We start from the raw sequence: 26,312 nt of genomic DNA on the forward strand, positions 1-26,312 counted from the left end.
AAGTATCCAGAATTGACCAATTAGAGAAGAGTTAGGGTGAATTTAGCATCGGGCTTGTGGCGCAATGGATAATGCGTCTGACTACGGATCAGAAGATTCTAGGTTCGACTCCTGGCAAGCTCGTGCATTTAGTCTATGTCTGAGTGAGATTTGGAAATGAGTGGTGTCTTTTCAATTTGTGCTGAGTGTCTTTGCCTACATGCGCCATTAACGTATACCCCATAAACCCATCAAAAAAAGAAACTTCCCTTTTTCAGGACCTTGTCTTTCAAAGATAATTCGTAAAAATACAAATAACTTCACAGATCTTCATTTTAATGGGATTAAACACTGTTTCCCATGCGTGTTCAATGAACCATAAACAATTAATGAACATGCATATGTGGAACATCATTAAGACACTAACAGCTTACAGATGGTAGGCAATTAAGAAGTTTTGAAAACTTAGGATACTAAAGAGGCCTTTCTACTGACTCTGAAAAACACAAAAAGAAAGATGCCCAGGGTCCCTGCTCATCTGCGTGGGCACAAACCCACCTTTGCTGGACCAGACAGGACTGTCAAAAAGTGCTCTTCATTGACGAGTTGCGGTTTTGTCTCACCAGGGGTGATGGTCGGATATGCGTTTATTGTCGAAGGAATGAGTGTTACACCGAGGCCTGTACTCTGAAGCGGGATGGAGGTGGGGGGTACGTCCTGGTCTGGGGCGGTGTGTCACAGCATCATCAGACTGAGCTTGTCATTGCAGGCAATCTCAATGCTGTGTGTTACAAGGAAGACATCCTCCCCCCTCATGTGGTACCCTCCCTGCAGGCTCATCCTGACGTGACCCTCCAGCATGACAATGCCACCAGCCATACTGCTCATTCTGTGTGTGATTTCCTGCAAGACAGGAATGTCAGTGTTCTGCCATGGCCAGCGAAGAACCCGCATCTCAGCCCTTTGAGCACGTCTGGGACCTGTTGGATCGGAGGGTGAGGGCTAGGGCCATTCCCCCCAGAAATGTCCGGGAACTTGCAGTTGCCTTGGTGGAAGAGTGGGGTAACATCTCACAGCAAGAACTGGCAAATCTGGTGCAGTCCATGAGGAGGAGATGCACTGCAATTCTTAATGCAGCTGGTGGCCACACCAGATACTGACTGTTACTTTTGATTTTGACCCCCCTTTGTTCAGGGACATGTTATTCCATTTATGTTAGTCACATGTCTGTGGAACTTGTTCAGTTTATGTCTCAGTTGTTTAATCTTGGCATGTTCATACAAATATTTAGAAATGTTAAGTTTGTTACGCTTTATCGGCGAGGAGGGCCCTCACCGCTCGATCATGTTGTCAACAAGGCAGCATAGTGCGTGTTCCAGAAACATTCAACATAACTTTTCCATGAAATATATGTTTGAATGTTCTAAGTCGTTTTCATTGGAAAGGCCGATAACGCGTTTTCAACAAATAAAACAATCACTTTTGCAGGTGAAATCAGTGAATCCTACTCATTACTCGACATACATAATTACGTCACTTTTGTTTTGAGCCGAATTTCGCCGTGTGCTTTGAACGGTGCTCACGCCCGGGAAGCAGTTCGATTCCAAATTTCACCCGGTGCCAAACACCCTAACCGGGCGCCTGGCCCAGATGATTTGAATCCCCTCATGTCCGCAAATCTGATGCGCCTAATAACCATAATAACCAATCATATTACCGTCCGCTACCAAGTATCCAGAATTGACCAATTAGAGAAGAGTTAGGGTGAATTTAGCATCGGGCTTGTGGCGCAATGGATAATGCGTCTGACTACGGATCAGAAGATTCTAGGTTCGACTCCTGGCAAGCTCGTGCATTTAGTCTATGTCTGAGTGAGATTTGGAAATGAGCGGTGTCTTTTCAATTTGTGCTGAGTGTCTTTGCCTACATGCGCCATTAACGTATACCCCATAAACCCATCAAAAAAAGAAACTTCCCTTTTTCAGGACCTTGTCTTTCAAAGATAATTCGTAAAAATACAAATAACTTCACAGATCTTCATTTTAATGGGATTAAACACTGTTTCCCATGCGTGTTCAATGAACCATAAACAATTAATGAACATGCATATGTGGAACATCATTAAGACACTAACAGCTTACAGATGGTAGGCAATTAAGAAGTTTTGAAAACTTAGGATACTAAAGAGGCCTTTCTACTGACTCTGAAAAACACAAAAAGAAAGATGCCCAGGGTCCCTGCTCATCTGCGTGGGCACAAACCCACCTTTGCTGGACCAGACAGGACTGTCAAAAAGTGCTCTTCATTGACGAGTTGCGGTTTTGTCTCACCAGGGGTGATGGTCGGATATGCGTTTATTGTCGAAGGAATGAGTGTTACACCGAGGCCTGTACTCTGAAGCGGGATGGAGGTGGGGGGTACGTCCTGGTCTGGGGCGGTGTGTCACAGCATCATCAGACTGAGCTTGTCATTGCAGGCAATCTCAATGCTGTGTGTTACAAGGAAGACATCCTCCCCCCTCATGTGGTACCCTCCCTGCAGGCTCATCCTGACGTGACCCTCCAGCATGACAATGCCACCAGCCATACTGCTCATTCTGTGTGTGATTTCCTGCAAGACAGGAATGTCAGTGTTCTGCCATGGCCAGCGAAGAACCCGCATCTCAGCCCTTTGAGCACGTCTGGGACCTGTTGGATCGGAGGGTGAGGGCTAGGGCCATTCCCCCCAGAAATGTCCGGGAACTTGCAGTTGCCTTGGTGGAAGAGTGGGGTAACATCTCACAGCAAGAACTGGCAAATCTGGTGCAGTCCATGAGGAGGAGATGCACTGCAATTCTTAATGCAGCTGGTGGCCACACCAGATACTGACTGTTACTTTTGATTTTGACCCTCCTTTGTTCAGGGACATGTTATTCCATTTATGTTAGTCACATGTCTGTGGAACTTGTTCAGTTTATGTCTCAGTTGTTTAATCTTGGCATGTTCATACAAATATTTAGAAATGTTAAGTTTGTCACGCTTTATCGGCGAGGAGGGCCCTCACTGCTCGATCATGTTGTCAACAAGGCAGCATAGTGCGTGTTCCAGAAACATTCAACATAACTTTTCCATGAAATATATGTTTGAATGTTCTAAGTCGTTTTCATTGGAAAGGCCGATAACGCGTTTTCAACAAATAAAACAATCACTTTTGCAGGTGAAATCAGTGAATCCTACTCATTACTCGACATACATAATTACGTCACTTTTGTTTTGAGCCGAATTTCGCCGTGGGCTTTGAACGGTGCTCACGCCCGGGAAGCAGTTCGATTCCAAATTTCACCCGGTGCCAAACACCCTAACCGGGCGCCTGGCCCAGATGATTTGAATCCCCTCATGTCCGCAAATCTGATGCGCCTAATAACCATAATAACCAATCATATTACCGTCCGCTACCAAGTATCCAGAATTGACCAATTAGAGAAGAGTTAGGGTGAATTTAGCATCGGGCTTGTGGCGCAATGGATAACGCGTCTGACTACGGATCAGAAGATTCTAGGTTCGACTCCTGGCAAGCTCGTGCATTTAGTCTATGTCTGAGTGAGATTTGGAAATGAGCGGTGTCTTTTCAATTTGTGCTGAGTGTCTTTGCCTACATGCGCCATTAATGCATACCTCATAAACCCATCAAAAAAATAAACTTCCCTTTTTCAGGACCTTGTCATTCAAAGATAATTCGTAAAAATACAAATAACTTCACAGATCTTCATTTTAATGGGATTAAACACTGTTTCCCATGCGTGTTCAATGAACCATAAACAATTAATGAACATGCATATGTGGAACATCATTAAGACACTAACAGCTTACAGATGGTAGGCAATTAAGAAGTTTTGAAAACTTAGGATACTAAAGAGGCCTTTCTACTGACTCTGAAAAACACAAAAAGAAAGATGCCCAGGGTCCCTGCTCATCTGCGTGGGCACAAACCCACCTTTGCTGGACCAGACAGGACTGTCAAAAAGTGCTCTTCATTGACGAGTTGCGGTTTTGTCTCACCAGGGGTGATGGTCGGATATGCGTTTATTGTCGAAGGAATGAGTGTTACACCGAGGCCTGTACTCTGAAGCGGGATGGAGGTGGGGGGTACGTCCTGGTCTGGGGCGGTGTGTCACAGCATCATCAGACTGAGCTTGTCATTGCAGGCAATCTCAATGCTGTGTGTTACAAGGAAGACATCCTCCCCCCTCATGTGGTACCCTTCCTGCAGGCTCATCCTGACGTGACCCTCCAGCATGACAATGCCACCAGCCATACTGCTCATTCTGTGTGTGATTTCCTGCAAGACAGGAATGTCAGTGTTCTGCCATGGCCAGCGAAGAACCCGCATCTCAGCCCTTTGAGCACGTCTGGGACCTGTTGGATCGGAGGGTGAGGGCTAGGGCCATTCCCCCCAGAAATGTCCGGGAACTTGCAGTTGCCTTGGTGGAAGAGTGGGGTAACATCTCACAGCAAGAACTGGCAAATCTGGTGCAGTCCATGAGGAGGAGATGCACTGCAATTCTTAATGCAGCTGGTGGCCACACCAGATACTGACTGTTACTTTTGATTTTGACCCCCCTTTGTTCAGGGACATGTTATTCCATTTATGTTAGTCACATGTCTGTGGAACTTGTTCAGTTTATGTCTCAGTTGTTTAATCTTGGCATGTTCATACAAATATTTAGAAATGTTAAGTTTGTTACGCTTTATCGGCGAGGAGGGCCCTCACCGCTCGATCATGTTGTCAACAAGGCAGCATAGTGCGTGTTCCAGAAACATTCAACATAACTTTTCCATGAAATATATGTTTGAATGTTCTAAGTCGTTTTCATTGGAAAGGCCGATAACGCGTTTTCAACAAATAAAACAATCACTTTTGCAGGTGAAATCAGTGAATCCTACTCATTACTCGACATACATAATTACGTCACTTTTGTTTTGAGCCGAATTTCGCCGTGGGCTTTGAACTGTGCTCACGCCCGGGAAGCAGTTTGATTCCAAATTTCACCCGGTGCCAAACACCCTAACCGGGCGCCTGGCCCAGATTATTTGAATCCCCTCATGTCCGCAAATCTGATGCGCCTAATAACCATAATAACCAATCATATTACCGTCCGCTACCAAGTATCCAGAATTGACCAATTAGAGAAGAGTTAGGGTGAATTTAGCATCGGTCTTGTGGCGCAATGGATAACGCGTCTGACTACGGATCAGAAGATTCTAGGTTCGACTCCTGGCAATCTCGTGCATTTTTTCTATGTCTGAGTGAGATTTGGAAATGAGCGGTGTCTTTTCAATTTGTGCTGAGTGTCTTTGCCTACATGCGCCATTAATGCATACCTCATAAACCCATCAAAAAAATAAACTTCCCTTTTTCAGGACCTTGTCTTTCAAAGATAATTCGTAAAAATACAAATAACTTCACAGATCTTCATTTTAATGGGATTAAACACTGTTTCCCATCCGTGTTCAATGAACCATAAACAATTAATGAACATGCATATGTGGAACATCATTAAGACACTAACAGCTTACAGATGGTAGGCAATTAAGAAGTTTTGAAAACTTAGGATACTAAAGAGGCCTTTCTACTGACTCTGAAAAACACAAAAAGAAAGATGCCCAGGGTCCCTGCTCATCTGCGTGGGCACAAACCCACCTTTGCTGGACCAGACAGGACTGTCAAAAAGTGCTCTTCATTGACGAGTTGCGGTTTTGTCTCACCAGGGGTGATGGTCGGATATGCGTTTATTGTCGAAGGAATGAGTGTTACACCGAGGCCTGTACTCTGAAGCGGGATGGAGGTGGGGGGTACGTCCTGGTCTGGGGTGGTGTGTCACAGCATCATCAGACTGAGCTTGTCATTGCAGGCAATCTCAATGCTGTGTGTTACAAGGAAGACATCCTCCCCCCTCATGTGGTACCCTTCCTGCAGGCTCATCCTGACGTGACCCTCCAGCATGACAATGCCACCAGCCATACTGCTCATTCTGTGTGTGATTTCCTGCAAGACAGGAATGTCAGTGTTCTGCCATGGCCAGCGAAGAACCCGCATCTCAGCCCTTTGAGCACGTCTGGGACCTGTTGGATCGGAGGGTGAGGGCTAGGGCCATTCCCCCCAGAAATGTCCGGGAACTTGCAGTTGCCTTGGTGGAAGAGTGGGGTAACATCTCACAGCAAGAACTGGCAAATCTGGTGCAGTCCATGAGGAGGAGATGCACTGCAATTCTTAATGCAGCTGGTGGCCACACCAGATACTGACTGTTACTTTTGATTTTGACCCCCCTTTGTTCAGGGACATGTTATTCCATTTATGTTAGTCACATGTCTGTGGAACTTGTTCAGTTTATGTCTCAGTTGTTTAATCTTGGCATGTTCATACAAATATTTAGAAATGTTAAGTTTGTTACGCTTTATCGGCGAGGAGGGCCCTCACCGCTCGATCATGTTGTCAACAAGGCAGCATAGTGCGTGTTCCAGAAACATTCAACATAACTTTTCCATGAAATATATGTTTGAATGTTCTAAGTCGTTTTCATTGGAAAGGCCGATAACGCGTTTTCAACAAATAAAACAATCACTTTTGCAGGTGAAATCAGTGAATCCTACTCATTACTCGACATACATAATTACGTCACTTTTGTTTTGAGCCGAATTTCGCCGTGGGCTTTGAACGGTGCTCACGCCCGGGAAGCAGTTCGATTCCAAATTTCACCCGGTGCCAAACACCCTAACCGGGCGCCTGGCCCAGATGATTTGAATCCCCTCATGTCCGCAAATCTGATGCGCCTAATAACCATAATAACCAATCATATTACCGTCCGCTACCAAGTATCCAGAATTGACCAATTAGAGAAGAGTTAGGGTGAATTTAGCATCGGGCTTGTGGCGCAATGGATAACGCGTCTGACTACGGATCAGAAGATTCTAGGTTCGACTCCTGGCAAGCTCGTGCATTTAGTCTATGTCTGAGTGAGATTTGGAAATGAGCGGTGTCTTTTCAATTTGTGCTGAGTGTCTTTGCCTACATGCGCCATTAATGCATACCTCATAAACCCATCAAAAAAATAAACTTCCCTTTTTCAGGACCTTGTCATTCAAAGATAATTCGTAAAAATACAAATAACTTCACAGATCTTCATTTTAATGGGATTAAACACTGTTTCCCATGCGTGTTCAATGAACCATAAACAATTAATGAACATGCATATGTGGAACATCATTAAGACACTAACAGCTTACAGATGGTAGGCAATTAAGAAGTTTTGAAAACTTAGGATACTAAAGAGGCCTTTCTACTGACTCTGAAAAACACAAAAAGAAAGATGCCCAGGGTCCCTGCTCATCTGCGTGGGCACAAACCCACCTTTGCTGGACCAGACAGGACTGTCAAAAAGTGCTCTTCATTGACGAGTTGCGGTTTTGTCTCACCAGGGGTGATGGTCGGATATGCGTTTATTGTCGAAGGAATGAGTGTTACACCGAGGCCTGTACTCTGAAGCGGGATGGAGGTGGGGGGTACGTCCTGGTCTGGGGCGGTGTGTCACAGCATCATCAGACTGAGCTTGTCATTGCAGGCAATCTCAATGCTGTGTGTTACAAGGAAGACATCCTCCCCCCTCATGTGGTACCCTTCCTGCAGGCTCATCCTGACGTGACCCTCCAGCATGACAATGCCACCAGCCATACTGCTCATTCTGTGTGTGATTTCCTGCAAGACAGGAATGTCAGTGTTCTGCCATGGCCAGCGAAGAACCCGCATCTCAGCCCTTTGAGCACGCCTGGGACCTGTTGGATCGGAGGGTGAGGGCTAGGGCCATTCCCCCCAGAAATGTCCGGGAACTTGCAGTTGCCTTGGTGGAAGAGTGGGGTAACATCTCACAGCAAGAACTGGCAAATCTGGTGCAGTCCATGAGGAGGAGATGCACTGCAATTCTTAATGCAGCTGGTGGCCACACCAGATACTGACTGTTACTTTTGATTTTGACCCCCCTTTGTTCAGGGACATGTTATTCCATTTATGTTAGTCACATGTCTGTGGAACTTGTTCAGTTTATGTCTCAGTTGTTTAATCTTGGCATGTTCATACAAATATTTAGAAATGTTAAGTTTGTTACGCTTTATCGGCGAGGAGGGCCCTCACCGCTCGATCATGTTGTCAACAAGGCAGCATAGTGCGTGTTCCAGAAACATTCAACATAACTTTTCCATGAAATATATGTTTGAATGTTCTAAGTCGTTTTCATTGGAAAGGCCGATAACGCGTTTTCAACAAATAAAACAATCACTTTTGCAGGTGAAATCAGTGAATCCTACTCATTACTCGACATACATAATTACGTCACTTTTGTTTTGAGCCGAATTTCGCCGTGTGCTTTGAACGGTGCTCACGCCCGGGAAGCAGTTCGATTCCAAATTTCACCCGGTGCCAAACACCCTAACCGGGCGCCTGGCCCAGATGATTTGAATCCCCTCATGTCCGCAAATCTGATGCGCCTAATAACCATAATAACCAATCATATTACCGTCCGCTACCAAGTATCCAGAATTGACCAATTAGAGAAGAGTTAGGGTGAATTTAGCATCGGGCTTGTGGCGCAATGGATAATGCGTCTGACTACGGATCAGAAGATTCTAGGTTCGACTCCTGGCAAGCTCGTGCATTTAGTCTATGTCTGAGTGAGATTTGGAAATGAGCGGTGTCTTTTCAATTTGTGCTGAGTGTCTTTGCCTACATGCGCCATTAACGTATACCCCATAAACCCATCAAAAAAAGAAACTTCCCTTTTTCAGGACCTTGTCTTTCAAAGATAATTCGTAAAAATACAAATAACTTCACAGATCTTCATTTTAATGGGATTAAACACTGTTTCCCATGCGTGTTCAATGAACCATAAACAATTAATGAACATGCATATGTGGAACATCATTAAGACACTAACAGCTTACAGATGGTAGGCAATTAAGAAGTTTTGAAAACTTAGGATACTAAAGAGGCCTTTCTACTGACTCTGAAAAACACAAAAAGAAAGATGCCCAGGGTCCCTGCTCATCTGCGTGGGCACAAACCCACCTTTGCTGGACCAGACAGGACTGTCAAAAAGTGCTCTTCATTGACGAGTTGCGGTTTTGTCTCACCAGGGGTGATGGTCGGATATGCGTTTATTGTCGAAGGAATGAGTGTTACACCGAGGCCTGTACTCTGAAGCGGGATGGAGGTGGGGGGTACGTCCTGGTCTGGGGCGGTGTGTCACAGCATCATCAGACTGAGCTTGTCATTGCAGGCAATCTCAATGCTGTGTGTTACAAGGAAGACATCCTCCCCCCTCATGTGGTACCCTCCCTGCAGGCTCATCCTGACGTGACCCTCCAGCATGACAATGCCACCAGCCATACTGCTCATTCTGTGTGTGATTTCCTGCAAGACAGGAATGTCAGTGTTCTGCCATGGCCAGCGAAGAACCCGCATCTCAGCCCTTTGAGCACGCCTGGGACCTGTTGGATCGGAGGGTGAGGGCTAGGGCCATTCCCCCCAGAAATGTCCGGGAACTTGCAGTTGCCTTGGTGGAAGAGTGGGGTAACATCTCACAGCAAGAACTGGCAAATCTGGTGCAGTCCATGAGGAGGAGATGCACTGCAATTCTTAATGCAGCTGGTGGCCACACCAGATACTGACTGTTACTTTTGATTTTGACCCCCCTTTGTTCAGGGACATGTTATTCCATTTATGTTAGTCACATGTCTGTGGAACTTGTTCAGTTTATGTCTCAGTTGTTTAATCTTGGCATGTTCATACAAATATTTAGAAATGTTAAGTTTGTTACGCTTTATCGGCGAGGAGGGCCCTCACCGCTCGATCATGTTGTCAACAAGGCAGCATAGTGCGTGTTCCAGAAACATTCAACATAACTTTTCCATGAAATATATGTTTGAATGTTCTAAGTCGTTTTCATTGGAAAGGCCGATAACGCGTTTTCAACAAATAAAACAATCACTTTTGCAGGTGAAATCAGTGAATCCTACTCATTACTCGACATACATAATTACGTCACTTTTGTTTTGAGCCGAATTTCGCCGTGTGCTTTGAACGGTGCTCACGCCCGGGAAGCAGTTCGATTCCAAATTTCACCCGGTGCCAAACACCCTAACCGGGCGCCTGGCCCAGATGATTTGAATCCCCTCATGTCCGCAAATCTGATGCGCCTAATAACCATAATAACCAATCATATTACCGTCCGCTACCAAGTATCCAGAATTGACCAATTAGAGAAGAGTTAGGGTGAATTTAGCATCGGGCTTGTGGCGCAATGGATAATGCGTCTGACTACGGATCAGAAGATTCTAGGTTCGACTCCTGGCAAGCTCGTGCATTTAGTCTATGTCTGAGTGAGATTTGGAAATGAGCGGTGTCTTTTCAATTTGTGCTGAGTGTCTTTGCCTACATGCGCCATTAACGTATACCCCATAAACCCATCAAAAAAAGAAACTTCCCTTTTTCAGGACCTTGTCTTTCAAAGATAATTCGTAAAAATACAAATAACTTCACAGATCTTCATTTTAATGGGATTAAACACTGTTTCCCATGCGTGTTCAATGAACCATAAACAATTAATGAACATGCATATGTGGAACATCATTAAGACACTAACAGCTTACAGATGGTAGGCAATTAAGAAGTTTTGAAAACTTAGGATACTAAAGAGGCCTTTCTACTGACTCTGAAAAACACAAAAAGAAAGATGCCCAGGGTCCCTGCTCATCTGCGTGGGCACAAACCCACCTTTGCTGGACCAGACAGGACTGTCAAAAAGTGCTCTTCATTGACGAGTTGCGGTTTTGTCTCACCAGGGGTGATGGTCGGATATGCGTTTATTGTCGAAGGAATGAGTGTTACACCGAGGCCTGTACTCTGAAGCGGGATGGAGGTGGGGGGTACGTCCTGGTCTGGGGCGGTGTGTCACAGCATCATCAGACTGAGCTTGTCATTGCAGGCAATCTCAATGCTGTGTGTTACAAGGAAGACATCCTCCCCCCTCATGTGGTACCCTCCCTGCAGGCTCATCCTGACGTGACCCTCCAGCATGACAATGCCACCAGCCATACTGCTCATTCTGTGTGTGATTTCCTGCAAGACAGGAATGTCAGTGTTCTGCCATGGCCAGCGAAGAACCCGCATCTCAGCCCTTTGAGCACGCCTGGGACCTGTTGGATCGGAGGGTGAGGGCTAGGGCCATTCCCCCCAGAAATGTCCGGGAACTTGCAGTTGCCTTGGTGGAAGAGTGGGGTAACATCTCACAGCAAGAACTGGCAAATCTGGTGCAGTCCATGAGGAGGAGATGCACTGCAATTCTTAATGCAGCTGGTGGCCACACCAGATACTGACTGTTACTTTTGATTTTGACCCCCCTTTGTTCAGGGACATGTTATTCCATTTATGTTAGTCACATGTCTGTGGAACTTGTTCAGTTTATGTCTCAGTTGTTTAATCTTGGCATGTTCATACAAATATTTAGAAATGTTAAGTTTGTTACGCTTTATCGGCGAGGAGGGCCCTCACCGCTCGATCATGTTGTCAACAAGGCAGCATAGTGCGTGTTCCAGAAACATTCAACATAACTTTTCCATGAAATATATGTTTGAATGTTCTAAGTCGTTTTCATTGGAAAGGCCGATAACGCGTTTTCAACAAATAAAACAATCACTTTTGCAGGTGAAATCAGTGAATCCTACTCATTACTCGACATACATAATTACGTCACTTTTGTTTTGAGCCGAATTTCGCCGTGTGCTTTGAACGGTGCTCACGCCCGGGAAGCAGTTCGATTCCAAATTTCACCCGGTGCCAAACACCCTAACCGGGCGCCTGGCCCAGATGATTTGAATCCCCTCATGTCCGCAAATCTGATGCGCCTAATAACCATAATAACCAATCATATTACCGTCCGCTACCAAGTATCCAGAATTGACCAATTAGAGAAGAGTTAGGGTGAATTTAGCATCGGGCTTGTGGCGCAATGGATAACGTGTCTGACTACGGATCAGAAGATTCTAGGTTCGACTCGTGGCAAGCTCGTGCATTTAGTCTATGTCTGAGTGAGATTTGGAAATGAGCGGTGTCTTTTCAATTTGTGCTGAGTGTCTTTGCCTACATGCGCCATTAACGTATACCCCATAAACCCATCAAAAAAAGAAACTTCCCTTTTTCAGGACCTTGTCTTTCAAAGATAATTCGTAAAAATACAAATAACTTCACAGATCTTCATTTTAATGGGATTAAACACTGTTTCCCATGCGTGTTCAATGAACCATAAACAATTAATGAACATGCATATGTGGAACATCATTAAGACACTAACAGCTTACAGATGGTAGGCAATTAAGAAGTTTTGAAAACTTAGGATACTAAAGAGGCCTTTCTACTGACTCTGAAAAACACAAAAAGAAAGATGCCCAGGGTCCCTGCTCATCTGCGTGGGCACAAACCCACCTTTGCTGGACCAGACAGGACTGTCAAAAAGTGCTCTTCATTGACGAGTTGCGGTTTTGTCTCACCAGGGGTGATGGTCGGATATGCGTTTATTGTCGAAGGAATGAGTGTTACACCGAGGCCTGTACTCTGAAGCGGGATGGAGGTGGGGGGTACGTCCTGGTCTGGGGCGGTGTGTCACAGCATCATCAGACTGAGCTTGTCATTGCAGGCAATCTCAATGCTGTGTGTTACAAGGAAGACATTCTCCCCCCTCATGTGGTACCCTTCCTGCAGGCTCATCCTGACGTGACCCTCCAGCATGACAATGCCACCAGCCATACTGCTCATTCTGTGTGTGATTTCCTGCAAGACAGGAATGTCAGTGTTCTGCCATGGCCAGCGAAGAACCCGCATCTCAGCCCTTTGAGCACGCCTGGGACCTGTTGGATCGGAGGGTGAGGGCTAGGGCCATTCCCCCCAGAAATGTCCGGGAACTTGCAGTTGCCTTGGTGGAAGAGTGGGGTAACATCTCACAGCAAGAACTGGCAAATCTGGTGCAGTCCATGAGGAGGAGATGCACTGCAATTCTTAATGCAGCTGGTGGCCACACCAGATACTGACTGTTACTTTTGATTTTGACCCCCCTTTGTTCAGGGACATGTTATTCCATTTATGTTAGTCACATGTCTGTGGAACTTGTTCAGTTTATGTCTCAGTTGTTTAATCTTGGCATGTTCATACAAATATTTAGAAATGTTAAGTTTGTTACGCTTTATCGGCGAGGAGGGCCCTCACCGCTCGATCATGTTGTCAACAAGGCAGCATAGTGCGTGTTCCAGAAACATTCAACATAACTTTTCCATTAAATATATGTTTGAATGTTCTAAGTCGTTTTCATTGGAAAGGCCGATAACGCGTTTTCAACAAATAAAACAATCACTTTTGCAGGTGAAATCAGTGAATCCTACTCATTACTCGACATACATAATTACGTCACTTTTGTTTTGAGCCGAATTTCGCCGTGTGCTTTGAACGGTGCTCACGCCCGGGAAGCAGTTCGATTCCAAATTTCACCCGGTGCCAAACACCCTAACCGGGCGCCTGGCCCAGATGATTTGAATCCCCTCATGTCCGCAAATCTGATGCGCCTAATAACCATAATAACCAATCATATTACCGTCCGCTACCAAGTATCCAGAATTGACCAATTAGAGAAGAGTTAGGGTGAATTTAGCATCGGGCTTGTGGCGCAATGGATAACGCGTCTGACTACGGATCAGAAGATTCTAGGTTCGACTCCTGGCAAGCTCGTGCATTTAGTCTATGTCTGAGTGAGATTTGGAAATGAGTGGTGTCTTTTCAATTTGTGCTGAGTGTCTTTGCCTACATGCGCCATTAACGTATACCCCATAAACCCATCAAAAAAAGAAACTTCCCTTTTTCAGGACCTTGTCTTTCAAAGATAATTCGTAAAAATACAAATAACTTCACAGATCTTCATTTTAATGGGATTAAACACTGTTTCCCATGCGTGTTCAATGAACCATAAACAATTAATGAACATGCATATGTGGAACATCATTAAGACACTAACAGCTTACAGATGGTAGGCAATTAAGAAGTTTTGAAAACTTAGGATACTAAAGAGGCCTTTCTACTGACTCTGAAAAACACAAAAAGAAAGATGCCCAGGGTCCCTGCTCATCTGCGTGGGCACAAACCCACCTTTGCTGGACCAGACAGGACTGTCAAAAAGTGCTCTTCATTGACGAGTTGCGGTTTTGTCTCACCAGGGGTGATGGTCGGATATGCGTTTATTGTCGAAGGAATGAGTGTTACACCGAGGCCTGTACTCTGAAGCGGGATGGAGGTGGGGGGTACGTCCTGGTCTGGGGCGGTGTGTCACAGCATCATCAGACTGAGCTTGTCATTGCAGGCAATCTCAATGCTGTGTGTTACAAGGAAGACATTCCTCCCCCCTCATGTGGTACCCTTCCTGCAGGCTCATCCTGACGTGACCCTCCAGCATGACAATGCCACCAGCCATACTGCTCATTCTGTGTGTGATTTCCTGCAAGACAGGAATGTCAGTGTTCTGCCATGGCCAGCGAAGAACCCGCATCTCAGCCCTTTGAGCACGCCTGGGACCTGTTGGATCGGAGGGTGAGGGCTAGGGCCATTCCCCCCAGAAATGTCCGGGAACTTGCAGTTGCCTTGGTGGAAGAGTGGGGTAACATCTCACAGCAAGAACTGGCAAATCTGGTGCAGTCCATGAGGAGGAGATGCACTGCAATTCTTAATGCAGCTGGTGGCCACACCAGATACTGACTGTTACTTTTGATTTTGACCCCCCTTTGTTCAGGGACATGTTATTCCATTTATGTTAGTCACATGTCTGTGGAACTTGTTCAGTTTATGTCTCAGTTGTTTAATCTTGGCATGTTCATACAAATATTTAGAAATGTTAAGTTTGTTACGCTTTATCGGCGAGGAGGGCCCTCACCGCTCGATCATGTTGTCAACAAGGCAGCATAGTGCGTGTTCCAGAAACATTCAACATAACTTTTCCATGAAATATATGTTTGAATGTTCTAAGTCGTTTTCATTGGAAAGGCCGATAACGCGTTTTCAACAAATAAAACAATCACTTTTGCAGGTGAAATCAGTGAATCCTACTCATTACTCGACATACATAATTACGTCACTTTTGTTTTGAGCCGAATTTCGCCGTGTGCTTTGAACGGTGCTCACGCCCGGGAAGCAGTTCGATTCCAAATTTCACCCGGTGCCAAACACCCTAACCGGGCGCCTGGCCCAGATGATTTGAATCCCCTCATGTCCGCAAATCTGATGCGCCTAATAACCATAATAACCAATCATATTACCGTCCGCTACCAAGTATCCAGAATTGACCAATTAGAGAAGAGTTAGGGTGAATTTAGCATCGGGCTTGTGGCGCAATGGATAACGTGTCTGACTACGGATCAGAAGATTCTAGGTTCGACTCCTGGCAAGCTCGTGCATTTAGTCTATGTCTGAGTGAGATTTGGAAATGAGTGGTGTCTTTTCAATTTGTGCTGAGTGTCTTTGCCTACATGCGCCATTAACGTATACCCCATAAACCCATCAAAAAAAGAAACTTCCCTTTTTCAGGACCTTGTCTTTCAAAGATAATTCGTAAAAATACAAATAACTTCACAGATCTTCATTTTAATGGGATTAAACACTGTTTCCCATGCGTGTTCAATGAACCATAAACAATTAATGAACATGCATATGTGGAACATCATTAAGACACTAACAGCTTACAGATGGTAGGCAATTAAGAAGTTTTGAAAACTTAGGATACTAAAGAGGCCTTTCTACTGACTCTGAAAAACACAAAAAGAAAGATGCCCAGGGTCCCTGCTCATCTGCGTGGGCACAAACCCACCTTTGCTGGACCAGACAGGACTGTCAAAAAGTGCTCTTCATTGACGAGTTGCGGTTTTGTCTCACCAGGGGTGATGGTCGGATATGCGTTTATTGTCGAAGGAATGAGTGTTACACCGAGGCCTGTACTCTGAAGCGGGATGGAGGTGGGGGGTACGTCCTGGTCTGGGGCGGTGTGTCACAGCATCATCAGACTGAGCTTGTCATTGCAGGCAATCTCAATGCTGTGTGTTACAAGGAAGACATCCTCCCCCCTCATGTGGTACCCTTCCTGCAGGCTCATCCTGACGTGACCCTCCAGCATGACAATGCCACCAGCCATACTGCTCATTCTGTGTGTGATTTCCTGCAAGACAGGAATGTCAGTGTTCTGCCATGGCCAGCGAAGAACCCGCATCTCAGCCCTTTGAGCACGCCTGGGACCTGTTGGATCGGAGGGTGAGGGCTAGGGCCATTCCCCCCAGAAATGTCCGGGAACTTGCAGTTGCCTTGGTGGAAGAGTGGGGTAACATCTCACAGCAAGAACTGGCAAATCTGGTGCAGTCCATGAGGAGGAGATGCACTGCAATTCTTAATGCAGCTGGTGGCCACACCAGATACTGACTGTTACTTTTGATTTTGACCCCCCTTTGTTCAGGGACATGTTATTCCATTTATGTTAGTCACATGTCTGTGGAACTTGTTCAGTTTATGTCTCAGTTGTTTAATCTTGGCATGTTCATACAAATATTTAGAAATGTTAAGTTTGTTACGCTTTATCGGCGAGGAGGGCCCTCACCGCTCGATCATGTTGTCAACAAGGCAGCATAGTGCGTGTTCCAGAAACATTCAACATAACTTTTCCATGAAATATATGTTTGAATGTTCTAAGTCGTTTTCATTGGAAAGGCCGATAACGCGTTTTCAACAAATAAAACAATCACTTTTGCAGGTGAAATCAGGTGAATCCTACTCATTACTCGACATACATAATTACGTCACTTTTGTTTTGAGACGAATTTCGCCGTGGGCTTTGAACGGTGCTCACGCCCGGGAAGCAGTTCGATTCCAAATTTCACCCGGTGCCAAACACCCTAACCGGGCGCCTGGCCCAGATGATTTGAATCCCCTCATGTCCGCAAATCTGATGCGCCTAATAACCATAATAACCAATCATATTACCGTCCGCTACCAAGTATCCAGAATTGACCAATTAGAGAAGATTTAGGGTGAATTTAGCATCGGGCTTGTGGCGCAATGGATAACGCGTCTGACTACGGATCAGAAGATTCTAGGTTCGACTCCTGGCAAGCTCGTGCATTTAGTCTATGTCTGAGTGAGATTTGGAAATGAGCGGTGTCTTTTCAATTTGTGCTGAGTGTCTTTGCCTACATGCGCCATTAACGTATACCCCATAAACCCATCAAAAAAAGAAACTTCCCTTTTTCAGGACCTTGTCTTTCAAAGATAATTCGTAAAAATACAAATAACTTCACAGATCTTCATTTTAATGGGATTAAACACTGTTTCCCATGCGTGTTAAATGAACCATAAACAATTAATGAACATGCATATGTGGAACATCATTAAGACACTAACAGCTTACAGATGGTAGGCAATTAAGAAGTTTTGAAAACTTAGGATACTAAAGAGGCCTTTCTACTGACTCTGAAAAACACAAAAAGAAAGATGCCCAGGGTCCCTGCTCATCTGCGTGGGCACAAACCCACCTTTGCTGGACCAGACAGGACTGTCAAAAAGTGCTCTTCATTGACGAGTTGCGGTTTTGTCTCACCAGGGGTGATGGTCGGATATGCGTTTATTGTCGAAGGAATGAGTGTTACACCGAGGCCTGTACTCTGAAGCGGGATGGAGGTGGGGGGTACGTCCTGGTCTGGGGCGGTGTGTCACAGCATCATCAGACTGAGCTTGTCATTGCAGGCAATCTCAATGCTGTGTGTTACAAGGAAGACATCCTCCCCCCTCATGTGGTACCCTTCCTGCAGGCTCATCCTGACGTGACCCTCCAGCATGACAATGCCACCAGCCATACTGCTCATTCTGTGTGTGATTTCCTGCAAGACAGGAATGTCAGTGTTCTGCCATGGCCAGCGAAGAACCCGCATCTCAGCCCTTTGAGCACGCCTGGGACCTGTTGGATCGGAGGGTGAGGGCTAGGGCCATTCCCCCCAGAAATGTCCGGGAACTTGCAGTTGCCTTGGTGGAAGAGTGGGGTAACATCTCACAGCAAGAACTGGCAAATCTGGTGCAGTCCATGAGGAGGAGATGCACTGCAATTCTTAATGCAGCTGGTGGCCACACCAGATACTGACTGTTACTTTTGATTTTGACCCCCCTTTGTTCAGGGACATGTTATTCCATTTATGTTAGTCACATGTCTGTGGAACTTGTTCAGTTTATGTCTCAGTTGTTTAATCTTGGCATGTTCATACAAATATTTAGAAATGTTAAGTTTGTTACGCTTTATCGGCGAGGAGGGCCCTCACCGCTCGATCATGTTGTCAACAAGGCAGCATAGTGCGTGTTCCAGAAACATTCAACATAACTTTTCCATGAAATATATGTTTGAATGTTCTAAGTCGTTTTCATTGGAAAGGCCGATAACGCGTTTTCAACAAATAAAACAATCACTTTTGCAGGTGAAATCGGTGAATCCTACTCATTACTCGACATACATAATTACGTCACTTTTGTTTTGAGCCGAATTTCGCCGTGGGCTTTGAACGGTGCTCACGCCCGGGAAGCAGTTCGATTCCAAATTTCACCCGGTGCCAAACACCCTAACCGGGCGCCTGGCCCAGATGATTTGAATCCCCTCATGTCCGCAAATCTGATGCGCCTAATAACCATAATAACCAATCATATTACCGTCCGCTACCAAGTATCCAGAATTGACCAATTAGAGAATTTTAGGGTGAGTTTAGCATTGGGCTTGTGGCGCAATGGATAACGCGTCTGACTACGGATCAGAAGATTCTAGGTTCGACTCCTGGCAAGCTCGTGCATTTAGTCTATGTCTGAGTGAGATTTGGAAATGAGCGGTGTCTTTTCAATTTGTGCTGAGTGTCTTTGCCTACATGCGCCATTAACGTATACCCCATAAACCCATCAAAAAAAGAAACTTCCCTTTTTCAGGACCTTGTCTTTCAAAGATAATTCGTAAAAATACAAATAACTTCACAGATCTTCATTTTAATGGGATTAAACACTGTTTCCCATGCGTGTTCAATGAACCATAAACAATTAATGAACATGCATATGTGGAACATCATTAAGACACTAACAGCTTACAGATGGTAGGCAATTAAGAAGTTTTGAAAACTTAGGATACTAAAGAGGCCTTTCTACTGACTCTGAAAAACACAAAAAGAAAGATGCCCAGGGTCCCTGCTCATCTGCGTGGGCACAAACCCACCTTTGCTGGACCAGACAGGACTGTCAAAAAGTGCTCTTCATTGACGAGTTGCGGTTTTGTCTCACCAGGGGTGATGGTCGGATATGCGTTTATTGTCGAAGGAATGAGTGTTACACCGAGGCCTGTACTCTGAAGCGGGATGGAGGTGGGGGGTACGTCCTGGTCTGGGGCGGTGTGTCACAGCATCATCAGACTGAGCTTGTCATTGCAGGCAATCTCAATGCTGTGTGTTACAAGGAAGACATCCTCCCCCCTCATGTGGTACCCTTCCTGCAGGCTCATCCTGACGTGACCCTCCAGCATGACAATGCCACCAGCCATACTGCTCATTCTGTGTGTGATTTCCTGCAAGACAGGAATGTCAGTGTTCTGCCATGGCCAGCGAAGAACCCGCATCTCAGCCCTTTGAGCACGCCTGGGACCTGTTGGATCGGAGGGTGAGGGCTAGGGCCATTCCCCCCAGAAATGTCCGGGAACTTGCAGTTGCCTTGGTGGAAGAGTGGGGTAACATCTCACAGCAAGAACTGGCAAATCTGGTGCAGTCCATGAGGAGGAGATGCACTGCAATTCTTAATGCAGCTGGTGGCCACACCAGATACTGACTGTTACTTTTGATTTTGACCCCCCTTTGTTCAGGGACATGTTATTCCATTTATGTTAGTCACATGTCTGTGGAACTTGTTCAGTTTATGTCTCAGTTGTTTAATCTTGGCATGTTCATACAAATATTTAGAAATGTTAAGTTTGTTACGCTTTATCGGCGAGGAGGGCCCTCACCGCTCGATCATGTTGTCAACAAGGCAGCATAGTGCGTGTTCCAGAAACATTCAACATAACTTTTCCATGAAATATATGTTTGAATGTTCTAAGTCGTTTTCATTGGAAAGGCCGATAACGCGTTTTCAACAAATAAAACAATCACTTTTGCAGGTGAAATCAGTGAATCCTACTCATTACTCGACATACATAATTACGTCACTTTTGTTTTGAGCCGAATTTCGCCGTGGGCTTTGAACGGTGCTCACGCCCGGGAAGCAGTTCGATTCCAAATTTCGCCCGGTGCCAAACACCCTAACCGGGCGCCTGGCCCAGATGATTTGAATCCCCTCTATTACCGTCCGCTACCAAGTATCCAGAATTGACCAATTAGAGAAGAGTTAGGATGAATTTAGCATCGGGCTTGTGGCGCAATGGATAACGCGTCTGACTACGGATCAGAAGATTCTAGGTTCGACTCCTGGCAAGCTCGTGCATTTAGTCTATGTCTGAGTGAGATTTGGAAATGAGCAGTGTCTTTTCAATTTGTGCTGAGTGTCTTTGCCTACATGCGCCATTAATGCATACCTCATAAACCCATCAAAAAAATAAACTTCCCTTTTTCAGGACCTTGTCATTCAAAGATAATTCGTAAAAATACAAATAACTTCACAGATCTTCATTTTAATGGGATTAAACACTGTTTCCCATGCGTGTTCAATGAACCATAAACAATTAATGAACATGCATATGTGGAACATCATTAAGACACTAACAGCTTACAGATGGTAGGCAATTAAGAAGTTTTGAAAACTTAGGATACTAAAGAGGCCTTTCTACTGACTCTGAAAAACACAAAAAGAAAGATGCCCAGGGTCCCTGCTCATCTGCGTGGGCACAAACCCACCTTTGCTGGACCAGACAGGACTGTCAAAAAGTGCTCTTCATTGACGAGTTGCGGTTTTGTCTCACCAGGGGTGATGGTCGGATATGCGTTTATTGTCGAAGGAATGAGTGTTACACCGAGGCCTGTACTCTGAAGCGGGATGGAGGTGGGGGGTACGTCCTGGTCTGGGGCGGTGTGTCACAGCATCATCAGACTGAGCTTGTCATTGCAGGCAATCTCAATGCTGTGTGTTACAAGGAAGACATCCTCCCCCCTCATGTGGTACCCTTCCTGCAGGCTCATCCTGACGTGACCCTCCAGCATGACAATGCCACCAGCCATACTGCTCATTCTGTGTGTGATTTCCTGCAAGACAGGAATGTCAGTGTTCTGCCATGGCCAGCGAAGAACCCGCATCTCAGCCCTTTGAGCACGCCTGGGACCTGTTGGATCGGAGGGTGAGGGCTAGGGCCATTCCCCCCAGAAATGTCCGGGAACTTGCAGTTGCCTTGGTGGAAGAGTGGGGTAACATCTCACAGCAAGAACTGGCAAATCTGGTGCAGTCCATGAGGAGGAGATGCACTGCAATTCTTAATGCAGCTGGTGGCCACACCAGATACTGACTGTTACTTTTGATTTTGACCCCCCTTTGTTCAGGGACATGTTATTCCATTTATGTTAGTCACATGTCTGTGGAACTTGTTCAGTTTATGTCTCAGTTGTTTAATCTTGGCATGTTCATACAAATATTTAGAAATGTTAAGTTTGTTACGCTTTATCGGCGAGGAGGGCCCTCACCGCTCGATCATGTTGTCAACAAGGCAGCATAGTGCGTGTTCCAGAAACATTCAACATAACTTTTCCATGAAATATATGTTTGAATGTTCTAAGTCGTTTTCATTGGAAAGGCCGATAACGCGTTTTCAACAAATAAAACAATCACTTTTGCAGGTGAAATCAGTGAATCCTACTCATTACTCGACATACATAATTACGTCACTTTTGTTTTGAGCCGAATTTCGCCGTGGGCTTTGAACGGTGCTCACGCCCGGGAAGCAGTTCGATTCCAAATTTCACCCGGTGCCAAACACCCTAACCGGGCGCCTGGCCCAGATGATTTGAATCCCCTCATGTCCGCAAATCTGATGCGCCTAATAACCATAATAACCAATCATATTACCGTCCGCTACCAAGTATCCAGAATTGACCAATTAGAGAAGAGTTAGGGTGAATTTAGCATCGGGCTTGTGGCGCAATGGATAACGCGTCTGACTACGGATCAGAAGATTCTAGGTTCGACTCCTGGCAAGCTCGTGCATTTAGTCTATGTCTGAGTGAGATTTGGAAATGAGTGGTGTCTTTTCAATTTGTGCTGAGTGTCTTTGCCTACATGCGCCATTAACGTATACCCCATAAACCCATCAAAAAAAGAAACTTCCCTTTTTCAGGACCTTGTCTTTCAAAGATAATTCGTAAAAATACAAATAACTTCACAGATCTTCATTTTAATGGGATTAAACACTGTTTCCCATGCGTGTTCAATGAACCATAAACAATTAATGAACATGCATATGTGGAACATCATTAAGACACTAACAGCTTACAGATGGTAGGCAATTAAGAAGTTTTGAAAACTTAGGATACTAAAGAGGCCTTTCTACTGACTCTGAAAAACACAAAAAGAAAGATGCCCAGGGTCCCTGCTCATCTGCGTGGGCACAAACCCACCTTTGCTGGACCAGACAGGACTGTCAAAAAGTGCTCTTCATTGACGAGTTGCGGTTTTGTCTCACCAGGGGTGATGGTCGGATATGCGTTTATTGTCGAAGGAATGAGTGTTACACCGAGGCCTGTACTCTGAAGCGGGATGGAGGTGGGGGGTACGTCCTGGTCTGGGGCGGTGTGTCACAGCATCATCAGACTGAGCTTGTCATTGCAGGCAATCTCAATGCTGTGTGTTACAAGGAAGACATCCTCCCCCCTCATGTGGTACCCTTCCTGCAGGCTCATCCTGACGTGACCCTCCAGCATGACAATGCCACCAGCCATACTGCTCATTCTGTGTGTGATTTCCTGCAAGACAGGAATGTCAGTGTTCTGCCATGGCCAGCGAAGAACCCGCATCTCAGCCCTTTGAGCACGCCTGGGACCTGTTGGATCGGAGGGTGAGGGCTAGGGCCATTCCCCCCAGAAATGTCCGGGAACTTGCAGTTGCCTTGGTGGAAGAGTGGGGTAACATCTCACAGCAAGAACTGGCAAATCTGGTGCAGTCCATGAGGAGGAGATGCACTGCAATTCTTAATGCAGCTGGTGGCCACACCAGATACTGACTGTTACTTTTGATTTTGACCCCCCTTTGTTCAGGGACATGTTATTCCATTTATGTTAGTCACATGTCTGTGGAACTTGTTCAGTTTATGTCTCAGTTGTTTAATCTTGGCATGTTCATACAAATATTTAGAAATGTTAAGTTTGTTACGCTTTATCGGCGAGGAGGGCCCTCACCGCTCGATCATGTTGTCAACAAGGCAGCATAGTGCGTGTTCCAGAAACATTCAACATAACTTTTCCATGAAATATATGTTTGAATGTTCTAAGTCGTTTTCATTGGAAAGGCCGATAACGCGTTTTCAACAAATAAAACAATCACTTTTGCAGGTGAAATCGGTGAATCCTACTCATTACTCGACATACATAATTACGTCACTTTTGTTTTGAGCCGAATTTCGCCGTGGGCTTTGAACGGTGCTCACGCCCGGGAAGCAGTTCGATTCCAAATTTCACCCGGTGCCAAACACCCTAACCGGGCGCCTGGCCCAGATGATTTGAATCCCCTCATGTCCGCAAATCTGATGCGCCTAATAACCATAATAACCAATCATATTACCGTCCGCTACCAAGTATCCAGAATTGACCAATTAGAGAATTTTAGGGTGAGTTTAGCATTGGGCTTGTGGCGCAATGGATAACGCGTCTGACTACGGATCAGAAGATTCTAGGTTCAACTCCTGGCAAGCTTGTGCATTTAGTCTATGTCTGAGTGAGATTTGGAAATGAGCGGTGTCTTTTCAATTTGTGCTGAGTGTCTTTGCCTACATGCGCCATTAACGTATACCCCATAAACCCATCAAAAAAAGAAACTTCCCTTTTTCAGGACCTTGTCTTTCAAAGATAATTCGTAAAAATACAAATAACTTCACAGATCTTCATTTTAATGGGATTAAACACTGTTTCCCATGCGTGTTCAATGAACCATAAACAATTAATGAACATGCATATGTGGAACATCATTAAGACACTAACAGCTTACAGATGGTAGGCAATTAAGAAGTTTTGAAAACTTAGGATACTAAAGAGGCCTTTCTACTGACTCTGAAAAACACAAAAAGAAAGATGCCCAGGGTCCCTGCTCATCTGCGTGGGCACAAACCCACCTTTGCTGGACCAGACAGGACTGTCAAAAAGTGCTCTTCATTGACGAGTTGCGGTTTTGTCTCACCAGGGGTGATGGTCGGATATGCGTTTATTGTCGAAGGAATGAGTGTTACACCGAGGCCTGTACTCTGAAGCGGGATGGAGGTGGGGGGTACGTCCTGGTCTGGGGCGGTGTGTCACAGCATCATCAGACTGAGCTTGTCATTGCAGGCAATCTCAATGCTGTGTGTTACAAGGAAGACATCCTCCCCCCTCATGTGGTACCCTTCCTGCAGGCTCATCCTGACGTGACCCTCCAGCATGACAATGCCACCAGCCATACTGCTCATTCTGTGTGTGATTTCCTGCAAGACAGGAATGTCAGTGTTCTGCCATGGCCAGCGAAGAACCCGCATCTCAGCCCTTTGAGCACGCCTGGGACCTGTTGGATCGGAGGGTGAGGGCTAGGGCCATTCCCCCCAGAAATGTCCGGGAACTTGCAGTTGCCTTGGTGGAAGAGTGGGGTAACATCTCACAGCAAGAACTGGCAAATCTGGTGCAGTCCATGAGGAGGAGATGCACTGCAATTCTTAATGCAGCTGGTGGCCACACCAGATACTGACTGTTACTTTTGATTTTGACCCCCCTTTGTTCAGGGACATGTTATTCCATTTATGTTAGTCACATGTCTGTGGAACTTGTTCAGTTTATGTCTCAGTTGTTTAATCTTGGCATGTTCATACAAATATTTAGAAATGTTAAGTTTGTTACGCTTTATCGGCGAGGAGGGCCCTCACCGCTCGATCATGTTGTCAACAAGGCAGCATAGTGCGTGTTCCAGAAACATTCAACATAACTTTTCCATGAAATATATGTTTGAATGTTCTAAGTCGTTTTCATTGGAAAGGCCGATAACGCGTTTTCAACAAATAAAACAATCACTTTTGCAGGTGAAATCAGTGAATCCTACTCATTACTCGACATACATAATTACGTCACTTTTGTTTTGAGCCGAATTTCGCCGTGGGCTTTGAACGGTGCTCACGCCCGGGAAGCAGTTCGATTCCAAATTTCACCCGGTGCCAAACACCCTAACCGGGCGCCTGGCCCAGATGATTTGAATCCCCTCATGTCCGCAAATCTGATGCGCCTAATAACCATAATAACCAATCATATTACCGTCCGCTACCAAGTATCCAGAATTGACCAATTAGAGAAGAGTTAGGGTGAATTTAGCATCGGGCTTGTGGCGCAATGGATAACGCGTCTGACTACGGATCAGAAGATTCTAGGTTCGACTCCTGGCAAGCTCGTGCATTTAGTCTATGTCTGAGTGAGATTTGGAAATGAGTGGTGTCTTTTCAATTTGTGCTGAGTGTCTTTGCCTACATGCGCCATTAACGTATACCCCATAAACCCATCAAAAAAAGAAACTTCCCTTTTTCAGGACCTTGTCTTTCAAAGATAATTCGTAAAAATACAAATAACTTCACAGATCTTCATTTTAATGGGATTAAACACTGTTTCCCATGCGTGTTCAATGAACCATAAACAATTAATGAACATGCATATGTGGAACATCATTAAGACACTAACAGCTTACAGATGGTAGGCAATTAAGAAGTTTTGAAAACTTAGGATACTAAAGAGGCCTTTCTACTGACTCTGAAAAACACAAAAAGAAAGATGCCCAGGGTCCCTGCTCATCTGCGTGGGCACAAACCCACCTTTGCTGGACCAGACAGGACTGTCAAAAAGTGCTCTTCATTGACGAGTTGCGGTTTTGTCTCACCAGGGGTGATGGTCGGATATGCGTTTATTGTCGAAGGAATGAGTGTTACACCGAGGCCTGTACTCTGAAGCGGGATGGAGGTGGGGGGTACGTCCTGGTCTGGGGCGGTGTGTCACAGCATCATCAGACTGAGCTTGTCATTGCAGGCA

At 45.4% G+C, this 26,312-nt stretch overlaps 14 non-coding genes across 14 annotated transcripts; all 14 read left to right on the plus strand.

Annotated features, from left to right (window-relative positions):
* Positions 1-50: 50 nt before the first annotated feature.
* trnar-acg lies at positions 51-123 on the plus strand. Its single transcript has one exon. It is a non-coding gene; the product is annotated as a tRNA-Arg (tRNA).
* A 1,634-nt stretch (positions 124-1,757) lies between these two features.
* On the plus strand, positions 1,758-1,830 carry trnar-acg. Its single transcript has one exon. It is a non-coding gene; the product is annotated as a tRNA-Arg (tRNA).
* A 1,634-nt stretch (positions 1,831-3,464) lies between these two features.
* Positions 3,465-3,537, plus strand: trnar-acg. The gene has a single exon. It is a non-coding gene; the product is annotated as a tRNA-Arg (tRNA).
* A 3,341-nt stretch (positions 3,538-6,878) lies between these two features.
* trnar-acg lies at positions 6,879-6,951 on the plus strand. The gene has a single exon. It is a non-coding gene; the product is annotated as a tRNA-Arg (tRNA).
* Positions 6,952-8,585: 1,634 nt separating this feature from the next.
* trnar-acg lies at positions 8,586-8,658 on the plus strand. The gene has a single exon. It is a non-coding gene; the product is annotated as a tRNA-Arg (tRNA).
* A 1,634-nt stretch (positions 8,659-10,292) lies between these two features.
* Positions 10,293-10,365, plus strand: trnar-acg. Its single transcript has one exon. It is a non-coding gene; the product is annotated as a tRNA-Arg (tRNA).
* A 3,341-nt stretch (positions 10,366-13,706) lies between these two features.
* Positions 13,707-13,779, plus strand: trnar-acg. Its single transcript has one exon. It is a non-coding gene; the product is annotated as a tRNA-Arg (tRNA).
* A 1,635-nt stretch (positions 13,780-15,414) lies between these two features.
* On the plus strand, positions 15,415-15,487 carry trnar-acg. Its single transcript has one exon. It is a non-coding gene; the product is annotated as a tRNA-Arg (tRNA).
* Positions 15,488-17,122: 1,635 nt separating this feature from the next.
* On the plus strand, positions 17,123-17,195 carry trnar-acg. Its single transcript has one exon. It is a non-coding gene; the product is annotated as a tRNA-Arg (tRNA).
* A 1,633-nt stretch (positions 17,196-18,828) lies between these two features.
* On the plus strand, positions 18,829-18,901 carry trnar-acg. Its single transcript has one exon. It is a non-coding gene; the product is annotated as a tRNA-Arg (tRNA).
* Positions 18,902-20,491: 1,590 nt separating this feature from the next.
* trnar-acg lies at positions 20,492-20,564 on the plus strand. Its single transcript has one exon. It is a non-coding gene; the product is annotated as a tRNA-Arg (tRNA).
* A 1,634-nt stretch (positions 20,565-22,198) lies between these two features.
* Positions 22,199-22,271, plus strand: trnar-acg. The gene has a single exon. It is a non-coding gene; the product is annotated as a tRNA-Arg (tRNA).
* Positions 22,272-23,904: 1,633 nt separating this feature from the next.
* trnar-acg lies at positions 23,905-23,977 on the plus strand. The gene has a single exon. It is a non-coding gene; the product is annotated as a tRNA-Arg (tRNA).
* Positions 23,978-25,611: 1,634 nt separating this feature from the next.
* trnar-acg lies at positions 25,612-25,684 on the plus strand. The gene has a single exon. It is a non-coding gene; the product is annotated as a tRNA-Arg (tRNA).
* The last annotated feature ends 628 nt before the right edge of the window (positions 25,685-26,312 follow it).

This window comes from Oncorhynchus mykiss, chromosome 26, assembly GCF_013265735.2.
Source record: "Oncorhynchus mykiss isolate Arlee chromosome 26, USDA_OmykA_1.1, whole genome shotgun sequence".
NCBI lineage: Eukaryota > Metazoa > Chordata > Actinopteri > Salmoniformes > Salmonidae > Oncorhynchus > Oncorhynchus mykiss.